This window comes from Monodelphis domestica, chromosome 3 (assembly GCF_027887165.1).
Source record: "Monodelphis domestica isolate mMonDom1 chromosome 3, mMonDom1.pri, whole genome shotgun sequence".
NCBI lineage: Eukaryota > Metazoa > Chordata > Mammalia > Didelphimorphia > Didelphidae > Monodelphis > Monodelphis domestica.
In genome coordinates, this window is record NC_077229.1 from 16991464 (window position 1) to 17003438 (window position 11975).

The 11975-nt window shown below is 55.7% G+C and overlaps 1 protein-coding gene across 7 annotated transcripts in view; it reads right to left on the minus strand.

Annotated features, from left to right (window-relative positions):
* Positions 1 to 11227, minus strand: part of LOC100029569 (septin-2) — a 123264-nt gene extending 112037 nt beyond the window's left edge. For 2 of the 7 annotated variants that reach the window (XM_016432523.2, XM_056821408.1), the window contains exon 1: positions 7588 to 7725. The gene's annotated coding sequence lies outside the window, so the exon portion shown is untranslated. Of the gene's footprint in view, positions 1 to 7587 lie in introns of all 7 variants that reach the window. The other 5 variants (XM_056821407.1, XM_056821406.1, XM_007490475.3 and 2 more) reach the window with 4 other exon arrangements.
* Between the last annotated feature and the right edge of the window lie 748 nt (positions 11228 to 11975).

The following is an 11975-nucleotide window of genomic DNA, read 5'->3' on the forward strand; positions in this document are numbered from 1 at the left end:
CTGGCTCTCCATCCACTGAGCCCCCCGCTGCCCCCCGGGATGAGGAGATCACACAAGGCGTGTTGGGGCAAACTTTGGAGGACTTCAACAGCCTGCTGCTTGGGCTCACTCCGTTCCCTCTGAGAAGAGAACGCTCTCTCCCAAGCTTGTTTGTCCAGTTGCATCTTTTATTTCGTTCCTTCTAAGAGGCCACTCGGAGTAGATTCCCACAGCAATGCCAGTTTTTAAACTCTATTCAAAGCCTCCAGAGAATCTGTGCCTTCCCTGATCGGGGGGTCCTTCCAACAACGCCCACCCCAGGGAAATGGTCCAATCACGCCCTTAGACACGAGGACCACCAGGGCTCCACCCCACACCGGAGGCCTTCTTGGCTCGTTCCAGAGTTCTCCTGGAACCCTCGCCGTGTGCCCACCCACCTTCTTTCTCCAACTGTATGACTCCCACTAGAGGGAAAGTCCCTGAGGTAAGGAGAAGCTTCCTTCCATCTTCTTGTGGGGGCTGGTTCTCCAAGATGGCTGTGGTTGGATGCCTCGGCAGAAGCTGGGCATCGTATGTGACACACAGAGTACAGAACTGGGCTTGGAATCGGGACTCAAGAAAGTCCATCTCCCCGAGTGCGAATCTGGCCACAAGACACTAACGGTGTGGCCTTGGGCGAGTCCCTTCACCCTGCTGGCCTCAGTTTCTCATCTGTCAAGTGAGCTGGAGAAGGAAATGCCAAACCACTCTGGACTGTATCTGCCAAGAAGCCCCCAAGGGGGTCGCGGAGAGTCAGAGACGACGGACAAAGATGGAAGTCTTGCCCGGTGCCTTGGCTGGGCGCATTCTTTTGGTCTGGCCCCACCCTATCTTGATAGACTGATCACATCTACAGGCCCCTTCTGATGCAGCCAAACTGTCCTCCTTGCATCCCCCAGCCCAGTGTCGTTGCCATCTCTGGGCCTCTGCCTTCATCGCTGGCTCCCTTCCAGACTCAGCTCAGGAGCTGCCGTACCAACTTCGTGGGCCGCTTGCCTTTTCCCCGGGTCTCCGCTTCTCCCCACACAAGGACGAAAGCTCATGGAAGGCTGGCATTGTCTCACGTTGCCTTGCCCGGGCCTGGCACCCAAGAGGCCTTCATCAGCTGCTCCCTGGCAGAAGCAGACAAAGCCCTCGTTTGCAAGCGGAGGAAACAAAGGGCTCCCACAGCTCCAGAGCAGGGCCAGGCTGGATCCTCTGACCAGCTGGGGGTGTGGGGAGCAGTGGACTTGGAGCCAGAGGCCTGGCTGAAGTCCAGGCCTTGCTATCCGCTCCCCGTGTGAGCAGGGACGTGTTCCGCGCCCACCGCACGCTTCGGTTACATCCCTGACAAATGCAAAGGGGATGGGGCAGCCGGGTGGCTCGGTGCAGAGTCGGGCCTGGGTCCAGTCTGGCCTCAGACCCTTCCCCGCTGGCTGACCCTGGGCGAGTCGCTTGACCCCCATCGCCTGATGGAAGGTGAGGATTAAAAAACCAGAAATGAAGGGGACGCACTAAGGAAGGTGCCTCCTACTCTAGAGCTCCGAATCCAGGCTCACGTCCTTTGGCCTCTCTCGAGTGAGCAAGAACGCTGGGCCCAGCGCGCAGGATGAAAGATGCATCATCAAGTGCTTCCTGGGACCCTGCCCTGGGGAGCCAGACAGTCTGATGGGGGCAGCCCCCTGGGAAGTTGGGCCCAGGCCCGAGGCGCTCGCCTCTTGGTCAGTACTAGTCCACCGATAAAAGCCCTTTCGGTCTCGGATGCTGGCCCGCTCGACAGTGTCAGGGTCCATCCCACAGTGGCCAGAGTCAAGAACCGAGGTCACAACCAGCCCCTTCCCCGCCGGGTGACCCTGGGCAGGCTGCCTCAGCTTTGTCTGCCTCCGCTTCCCCCGCTGAAACACGAGGCCATGATCGCAGCAGCCTCCCAGAGCTGTGGTGAGGATCCCGCGAGCCATCTGGCAAAGTGCTGGGCCCCAGGCCTGGCACACAGTAGGCACTTCACATCTTATCTATACGTGCGTCTGCGTCGTGGATGTCTCTCCTTCGTGCCTGCCTGCCTTCGTGCTCTGGCAGGCAGAGGATGGCTTCCCAGGATGGCGGCCGAGGGCACAGAGCTGGAAACCCTCCTGGGGCCTGGGGCCTCTACCGGGGTCTGGGGAGAGCCTGGGGCCGAGGCTGGCCCGCAGCGGGGCTGACCCTCAGGTGCTTCGTCCCATCCGCCGGCCTGGCTGGCGGCTGACGGGACAGAGAGGGGATTCGGCGTTCCGGGCAAGGAGAATCCGGGCAATCGCTGTTCCTGCCCCGGGGCTACCCTCCGGGATCCTGAAGGCAGGAGGGCAACGGAGAGAAGAAACATGTGCTCAGACCTCCGGAAGCCCATGGAAATGAAGGTGAAGCGGAAATGAAGTTCAGAAGCGGCCCAGAGGGGAGGCACGTGGGCTCCACAGGCCAGCTTTTTGCCCCCATGGGCCGGGGCCCGAGTCTCGGAGGCCATCGGGGCTACCTGGCCCGAAGTTCGCCCTCTTCAGCCAGCCAAAGGCGCAGTCCTTCAGCCAGGAACTGAAGGATCTCCAGGAAAGGAGGCTTCGCGACCTCCCGGCAAGCCTTTCCATTTCTGGCCTTCTCTGACGGCTCCCGAGTGTACCCGCAAATCGAGAAAGCTGGCCTGTGGCCACCCTCTCTCTCCACTGTCCTCTGACGACGGTCTTGCCTCTGCCACGACGACACCCTTTGGAGAACACAAAGCCCGGCCGGCCCCCACCAGGCCTTCTCTTCCCCCAGGGTGACCCGAGGCCTTTCACTGGCGTGGGTCCTGGATTTCCTAAAATGGGGCGCCCGGGCCCGCCGGGACACTAGCTGCGGTCTCGCCCAGCCACGGGAGAGCCAGGCCCGGGTCCCAGCTGGGTGACCCTGAGCAAGTCCCTTAACCCCCAGGACGCAGCCTCGCTGCTCTTCCGCCTTGGAAGGAAGGCGCAGCCCAGATCCCAACAGGGAAGTGAAGGGTGTCCAAAAGCTAAAAGTGATCTCACAGGAAAGGTATTCATTCCCTGCAGGGAGGCAGGCCACAGCCGGTCCTGCTGGGCCTCTTCGGGCGCCCCTAGACTCTCACCCAGGGATCCTGGGAAACCTCCCGGGCCGTCCCTTGCCGTTCTGAAGACACCCATGGCACGCCCCAGCCAGGGGGCGACTGGCCAGCCCTCTCTGTTCATTCAGGCTGGCTCTTTCACTCTGTCTTTATTCCCCAGCCAAACAAGGAATGTTCATTCACTGATCGCACCCTTAGGAAGCTCCTACTGTGTGCTGGGCCTGGCGCTGAGCTCTGCACATACAAAAAGGGGCAGAAGCCAGTCCCTGCCCTTGAGGAGCTCCCAGGCTAATGAGGAAGACAAGAAGCAAACAAATCTAGGCCAAGCGAGCTCGAGAGATTGCCTGAACGTGCTCCGCTTCTCCATCCTCTCCTGGGGGCTCCCTTCGCCCGCTGCCTCCTGAGCACCCACATGGACGTGTGGCCACGTCACTTGGGCCCCCAAAGTTCGGAGGCTCCCTAGCACGCCTAGCCCTGATCCCTTCTTCTGCGAAGGGCCTTTTTCATTTTTGTCTTTGTATCCTCAGGGCCTGACACATAGTAGGTGCTTCCACAAACGCCTGGACTGATTTCTTTTGATACATTCAAATCTCAGGACCTGGATGAGCCACGTCCTCACTAGCCCAATGTGATAGCCAGTGATGCTTAAAAGATCACAGACAGGGGACAGCTGGGTAGCTCAGAGGATGGAGAGGCAGGCCTAGAGACGGGAGGTCCTGGGTTCCAATCTGGCCTCAGACACTTCCGAGCTGTGTGACCCTGGACAAGTCACTTCACCCCCAATGCCTAGCCTTTAATGCTCTTCTACCTTGGAACCAATGCACAGTATTAATTCTAAGATGGAAAAAGGGGCTTTTAAAAAATGATCATAGAGAAAAGAAGCAGAACCTCAAGACTGGAGATCAAATGTCCAACTTGCAAAATGATTAAATGACCAACCAGCGAGCTTGACTGAGATGGCTGGGAAAATTCTGGAGCAGATCATCGGGGAAATGGTTGGGCATCATCTAGAAAAGCAGCAGCCTGCCCGTCACCTCTCCTTTCTGGATCGGGCCACAACCTTGCTGACAGCGACGAGGCCAACGCAGGGCGGGAGTTCGCCTGGACCCTAAGAGCTCCCCTGAGTCTCTTTTCTTTTTGCTTGGCCCAGAGGGCAGAACAATGGATAGCAGCAGTCATGGCAGGTTTAGACAAGAAGGAAGGAAAACTTGCTGGGGCGAGGGGTGGAAAAGAGGAAGGGGCTGGCACGGGGCGGGGGGGGGGGGGGTGCCCCACCCCATCAGTGCCGGAGGCTGTCCTGCCCAGGACACTGGAGAAAGGGTTCTGCTGCAGGAAGGACCTGGAGCTTCCGTCCTCGACAGGCACTGTGGGATGGCATTGGGAGGCCGAGATCTCGCTCCTCAGATTACGAAACGGGAGCTAAGAGGGCGGCAGTGACCAAGGTGCCACAGCACAAGGTCAGGCCTGGCGACGGCTGCACTGGGAGGAGAGAGGCCACGGCAAGAACCTCCGCCCCTCGGCATATCTCTGCACACTTCCTTCCTTGGAGCTCTTCCCAGCCCAGCTAAACTCCCTCCTCCTCCAGGAAGCCTTCCCCAACCCCTCTTCATGCTAGGCCTGCCCTCTGTTCACGCGCTCCTGTCGAGGGCAGGGGCCATCTCTGAACCTCTGTTGTGCCTCTTCCTGAGTGCGTGTGAATAACCACCCAGGAACTGACTGAGCAGGGGCGGACAGCCAGAAAGGCTGGCCGGGGCCTTCGCACATCGGATGGCCTGAACGGCTCTTCCTGCAGCTCGCTCCCATCAGTCCACTCTCCTCCTTTCCTGACCTACCTAACAATTCACGGCCCTCTGCACTCGCTGTCGGGGCAGGCCGACCCCTCTGTCTGTCTGTCCCCTCTGGCCCGGCCCCCTCTCCTCCTGTCTGTCCTCTGTGGGAAGGTAGGAATGGGATTCCTAGCACGGGCAAAAGGCAGCAGAGGGCATGGCCCAGGGGCCCAGGGGCCCAGCAGCAGAGGTTCAGAACTGGAAGGCACCTGGGGGTCATCTGGTCCGGCCCGAGGACCTGGATTCAAATCTCAGATTCACCATTCCTACAGCGATGGGCCTCATGTTCCTCATAAGTAAATGAGGTGCTTGGCCCAGTCAGCCTCTAACACTACAGCCCTCTGGCAGGTGGAGGATGAAAGTTGGGGAGCCCCTGCCCAACGACGTGGGTTTGCCAGACCCCGAAGGAGTCCCTCAACAGGTCTAGGTCTGAGGGGTCTCATCTACATGAAAGGGCCTGGGAAAGCGAGGTGGCTTGGCAGATAGGGAGCCAGGAGGTGCTGGCCTCCAATCTGGCCTCTGACACATCCTAGCTGTGTGACCCTGGGCAAGTCAGTTTAGCTCTGACCACTCTTCAGCCTTGGATCAATTCTAAGACAGAAGATTCAGGTTTAAAAGAGAGACACCAGGCTGGGCAAAGCCACTGTGGGGCCCCAACACAAGAGAAGAGGATCTGATATGTGAGATTTAAAATGGTTGAGGTCTTAAACTGTAGTGATTAAAATAGTGGAAGATATAAATTGTGATAGATGTAAGAGAGGGTGAGTAAATTTGACCGCAGAAATATGTTTCACTACAGTGTCTTGGGTTTTAAAATCAAATATAAGGTGGTTGCCAGGGAAATATTCCCAATTATTCAAATACCCAAGTCAATTGGGTTTTATAGAGATTTTAATTAACAATACAATGAGTAATCAAAGGAGAGAGAGTAAGAAAGGAATAAGTATGAAGGGCCTCAAGCCAATATGGCCTAGACCTGAATCTTAAAAGAGAAATCAGTCAGTTTTTTAACACTCACCACAAGGTCTGACTAAACAAGGATACTAGTGACACCAGGCCAGCGTCCTTCCTCAAAGAGTCTTCCAGCCAGAGATTGTTTCAAAGGGCCTCTCTCAAGAGCCTCCAGAGCTCCTACCGCAGAGGGACAGAGCCCCTCAGAGGAGCTCCTCCAGGAGCTCTCCTTCAGAATGAGATTTCCTCCAAGAGCACTTCTCCCCAAAGAGATCTATCTCCAAGGAAAGAACCCTCAAGCATCAGTCCTCAAGGAAATGAGTCTCTCAGAATGAGATCCTCCAGAATGAGAATCAGAAATCCAGATCCCTGAATGAGATCCAAACTCTTATTTTTAAGGGCAAAATTTCCTCTGTCACCTCCCCTAAGTCCTTACATCTACCAATCACTGTAGATGTTTCTAAAGGACCGCCCATTTTGAATTCACAGCTGAGTAGTTTTAATCTCTTTAGTAAGTCAGAAAAAAAAATGCTGCTGTGTCGACAAATTTCATTAAGAAAAAACCTCTGAATAAGTTATCACCCTTTTAGGTTTAAGTAGTTTACAAGTTGCCCCACCTATATGGGTACCTAGCATCCCATTGTATCAATCCTAAAAACAGGGCTGGCTCAAAGAACTCCTTGCCCCACCATAAGCATGGATCCAAGTACTTTCTTTGTTTAGCAAGGAGTTTTCTGTCCTAAAGCAGTCTTAAGTAGGGTGGAGTAGGGATATTCAAGTAGAATTCTCACTATCTGCTAAGGAATTTTTTTAAGCAGAAGATTCCCCAATGGGGAAATTTCCAACATTCATAAGTCTGAGAGATTTCAAGATTTACAGATAGGACAGGGCTCCCCCGTGGACACCCTCCCAGTGAGAGGAATCCAGAGCCTTCGGGGGACCTGGGGCCTCTCGTCCCCTCCAGATGATAAAGAGTCAGGCTGGAGAAGGGGGGAAACTGGGCGGCAGCACCCACAGCAGATGAACTGGGGGGAGGGGCTCACCCCCTCTTTCTAACAAGGTCCCAAGGGTGGGGAGAAAGGAGGAGGTGAGACAGGGGGCCCCCACCCTTGGAATGCTGAGGCCTCTGGCCTGGGGGCCTGCAGGAGGGGAAGAAAAGAGACCTGGCTGGGGGGCCTCAGCCAGATCCCAGGGTTCCATTTTCTCATTTAGCAGATCAGGGCTCCCCGCTGCACCCTAGAGTAGTAGGGGAAGCTTTGCTGCGCTGGGTCTCCCAGCCTGAAGGATCCTGGGCCCCTGCAGCATCTCTGCCCGTGTCTACCCCAGGGAACTGTCTGGGGCCTCTCCCCATCCAGCTCAAACCTTTTTCCCAGGATGCCTGGACATCCCCACCTGGAGGGCCCCGCCCCTTCCCTCCCACAGTTGTTCTTGGCTCCTGGCCCCTCTCCCCCACTTGGGGCAGCCTCAGAACCGAACGCGGGGCAGCCTATCTCCCTCCTCCGCGCTTTTGCCCAAGCGGTGTCCCGAGTCTGCTCGGGAGTGCCTTCCCTGTTCACCCAGATCTCCCCGGACCCCGCCCCCGATGGACACTGGGGATGAGAGAGATCGCGAGATAGGGGTTTTGAGGGTCTCAACTGGCTGGCTACGCCCCTAGGACTACGGGCCCCTCCCCTGGGCTTCGGGCCGGTCTCACCGCCTCGATCTCCCCTGCCCTCCAGCGCTCACCTCTCACAGCTCCGCGGGCAGCTCCTCAGGGGGCGGTGGCTCCCTCAGCGCCTCCCTCAGTCTGCCGCTCCTCCAGCTTCCCACAGGGCCCCGCGCGCCCGGCACCCTCCCTACACCCCCCCAAGCCAGGGCCCTCGCACCGCGCACGCGCATGCGCACGCGCCCCCGTCCGGAGGGGCCAGCGCGGGCCCCCGCATACCTTACCGGCTTCGTCACGTGATGCTCGGTCCCGCCCGCTGCAGGAGACTGTGCAACCGCCTGGGGCGCCGCCTCTGCTGCTCTGAGTCTCCCCCCCTAGGCACCCCTCAGTGCCCCCTCCAACTTCCCCCGCCTCCTCAGCACCCTTAGGCTCCCGGGCAGTCCCCCCACGTGGGCCCCTCCTCGGCGGCGCCGCTGGACAGCAGGCGGGGGTCGGGGCGCTGTCCGGAGCCAGGCACCCGGAGGGGCCTCTGTTCTGTGGCGCGCAGAGGTCCCCCGGCCAGGGTGAAGGTCCCTGTGGCCTCCCAGCTAGGAAGCGCCTACGGGGTGCCAAGCCAAGCCACAGGGCCCACCCGGAGGAGGGTCCCGGAAGTCCAGCAGACAGCCGACAAAGGGTGTCCCCGGGCCCATGAGAGCCGCAGCAACTGTAGAAGCAGCTCTCTCAGGGCAGCGGAGATGAAAACAAAGGAAGCCTTTCTGAAGCTCCTACTACGTGCGGTCACGATGCCAAGTGTTGAGCATAGCTTAAAAGAAAGAAAGACAAATGGAGCCAGCGCTTATGTCTCTCAGAATCCCGTTTCCTTCAAAGTTTCGCTCAAGGGTCACCTCCTACAGGAAGCCTTTCCTGATCTCCCTCCTGCCTCCCCCCTTCCCCCCCCCCCATTCACCTTGTCCCTTTTTTTAAACCCTTCCTTTCTGCCTAATTAAAGGACGAAGGCTGGGCAAACGGGTTAAGTGACTTGCCCAGGGTCTCTTGAACTCGGGACCTCCCAAGCCCAGGTCACCTTGTATCCCTCTTGTACGCTGTTGTCTATACTTCTGTGAGTATACATTGCCTCCTGAGGTGGGTAGCCTCCCTAAGAGCAGGAGCTTTGTGGTTTCTTTGTATCCCCACTACGGAAGGCATGGAAGAAAGGCTACTTCCTGGGGGCTGATATTTCTAGTATTCCCCGAGGACCTCTCCTGGAAGAAAACAGGCTCCCCAGAGCAAGGGCTATCCTTCTCTGGACTTGTGTCTCCGGTTTGTCCAGCACACTCGGAGGACCACAAGGGCACCCTGAGGTCAGCGTCAGTGCCCCACTGTGACCAACAGGCTCTACCTCAGGACCCGGCACAAATACCTCATGTGAACCGTGGGCATCGAGATGGCTCTAAATCTGGGCATCTTGCACTTCTTCTGCTTTGCTCCTGGAGCCGGGCACCTTTTTGGGCGCAGACACACCGAGCAGGATAGTCCTGTGCCCGTGTCTCCCATGTCTTGCCCTCAATACCTGAGTTCTTCAGAGAGACCCTGAGAGAGTCCTTGTTATCCCTTCTGCCCTCCATGTGAATGCTTACTTGGTGAGTTCTCTGTAAAATAATCTTTTAGGAAGAGTCCATTTGCATTCAGACACCATGGACAGTAGAGTCTGAAGTTTGGCTGTTCAGCTCAAGAAAAAACCTCAGCAGGGGCAGCTGGGTAGCTCAGTGGATGGAGAATCAGGCCCAGAGATGGGAGGTCCTGGGTTCCAATCTGGCCTCAGACACTTCCCTGCTGGGTGACCCTGGCAAAGTCACGTAACCCCATTGCCCAGCCCTTACCACTCTTCTGCCTCGGAGCCAACACACAGCATTGCTTCTAAGACAAAGGTAAGGGTTTAAAAAAAATCAGAAAGGACCACAGCGTCCTGGTCAGTCCCTTATCTTGCCAGGTGACCTTCAGAACCATCCTGAGACAATTGAAAGGGAAGAGATTCGATTTCCTGGCACGGCGCTCGGACGGCGAGATTTCACAGGCATAGAACAATGAGGTCAGCACAGCGGCTCTGTGGACCTTCGGTGTGGTCAGCAGCCTGAGCGGCCTTTCCTGCCACACTTTCCCCCACGCTGAGCTGGCTCTGGTCATTAGTGCCTCCACACTTCATCATGTCTGTGGGCACCCCTGGAAAGTGCACTGCCCAGGTCAGGGCAGCAGACCGCAGCTCTCCATCTCTCTCTTGTTTTCTGTATGTGATGGTTCCATGGCCCGATGATGACGGAGGTGCTGGCTGGAGGAGAACCTGTTTTCTTAGGGTTCCTCGCAGGCCCAAATGAGCTCAAGCAGCAGAGAATCATCTCTACTCTGCTGCATCTCAACCTCAGAGGCTTCCGTGATTGTACAATCATCTGCCAACAAAAAGTATGAGGTAGGGGCAGCGGGGTGGCTCAGTGGACTGAGAGCCAGGCCCAGAGACCTGAGTTCAAATCTAACCTCAGATACTTCCTGGCCCTGACCACTCTTCTGCCTTGGAACCAATACATAGTATTGATTCTAAGATGGAAGGTGAGGGTTTTGTAAAGTATGAGGTGTTCAGGGAGGACGGGGTGCCCCTGGTACAGGAAGGGCTTGCCAGACCCTTTCTCGGCTCTTTAGTGCCTACTTAACTAACTCTTACCTGTGGCTCCAAGAAGCCACAGCCTAGCAGACCATCTCAGCAGATGGGCTAAACCAGCTTGAGGGAAAGCAATGGGCCACAGACTCTTGGGTGAATGGCGGGGTGGGAGGGGCTCTACTCCAGGCATGTGAAGACTTCCCTGTGCAGTGGGCAGATAACAATTTGTTCCAGTTGGCCATGAAGGTGGCAGAAGCTTGGTCATGCCTAGAAGATGTCAAGGTCAGCCACTGCGTCCCAAGCCATCACCAGTCATCCTGACTTTTGTCCGGCCACTGGACGTGGATGGCTGTGGAACAGAGAGTGAGGCTGATGACTTGGGGCTTGTCTGCTGTCTGCTTATGCCTATTATTTTACCATACCCCAGCACAGTGCCTGGCACAGAGTAGGTGCTTTATAACTGCTGCCAATTGATTGATCATTATGATAGGAGTTTGATTTTGGGAGATTGTGAGTCCTTGAAACCAGGAGTAATTTCTGTACGTCTTACCAAAAATAACATTGGAGCAATCTCTCAAATGGGCCTCAAAGAGGTGTCATTTTTTTAAATGGGAGAGGTGGTAAGTTCTCTTGTGGGTCTCTGCTGCCCTGCAGTGCTGAGCACTGGCCTCCAGCCAGTCTGGCCATTGAGGGCCAAGAGTCCAAAGGTGTCAGGGAAATGGAGGACCCAGCCCCACGCTGACTCCATGCCTCCTTCTTCCCCAAGTCCGGAAACCAGGAAGGAACTTCTCATTTGTTTATTTACCCTGGAAGGGAGAGGGAAGAGAGGAATATAAATCTATCCTGGCACATGAAGTCACACCAAGGCACCAAGCAAATTAAATGAAAAGGTTAGACAGAGGACAAGGCAACAGAATGTAGAGAACAGGCTCTGGGATCTGGAAATGGGACCTGGGTTCAAATTCTGATTCTATCTACTTGCTATCTGTGTATGTCCTTGGGTCACACTCCCTTCCAGCTTTGTGTTTTACAAAGCTATGAGTCCGTACCATCATTGGCCTTCTTCCTCAATAAAAGAATAAAAACCTGTTACATAACCAGTGTTGTTAGTTCAACAGTCTGCCTCTCTCTAGGCCTCAGTTTCCTCTTCTGTAAAATAGGGTGATTGGACCTAGATGACCTCTAAGGTCCCATTCATTTCTAAATCCTATAAACACTAGGTGAGAGGAAGTCTAAGTAGTACTATTATCAGATTTTTATAGCTCTTTGCCATTCACAGATGAAACTGAGGTGATGGCAGCCTCCTGCCTGTCCCAGAACTCTTTCCACAATGGCACAAGTCTAGTGAAATTGGACCCTCTGCCTCTGAGGCCTCCCCCTGACTGGAGGGTAGGGGGCTGCACTGAAGTGTCCAGACCAGCTGCCCAGCTCTGGACTTCATCCTACAAGTGGATCCTCTCTCCCTCTCCCTCCTTTGCAGCTGCCTTTTGTTGTGTTGTCTCTTCCTTTCGATTATAAACTCCTGGAGGGCAGGCACTGACTTCTTTGCCAGAGTGTAGCATGGTGCCTGGCTGATATTAACTAAGAGCTTAATGTTTGTTGCATGACTGATTTCTGGGAGTGGAGTTGAGAAAGTAGGATGGGGAGGCTTTGTGGAGGATGTGAGTTTTGAGAGATAGGATGGAAGAGGAAAGAGGCATTCCAGATAGGGGATGCAACATGGACAAATGCATGGAGGTTGGAAATAGTGAAGCATGTTACATGTGCATACCAGCAAGGCAAGCTGTCTTACTGGAGTAGGTATGTGGAATATGGACAAGTGGAAGTAAAAGAGAGGGA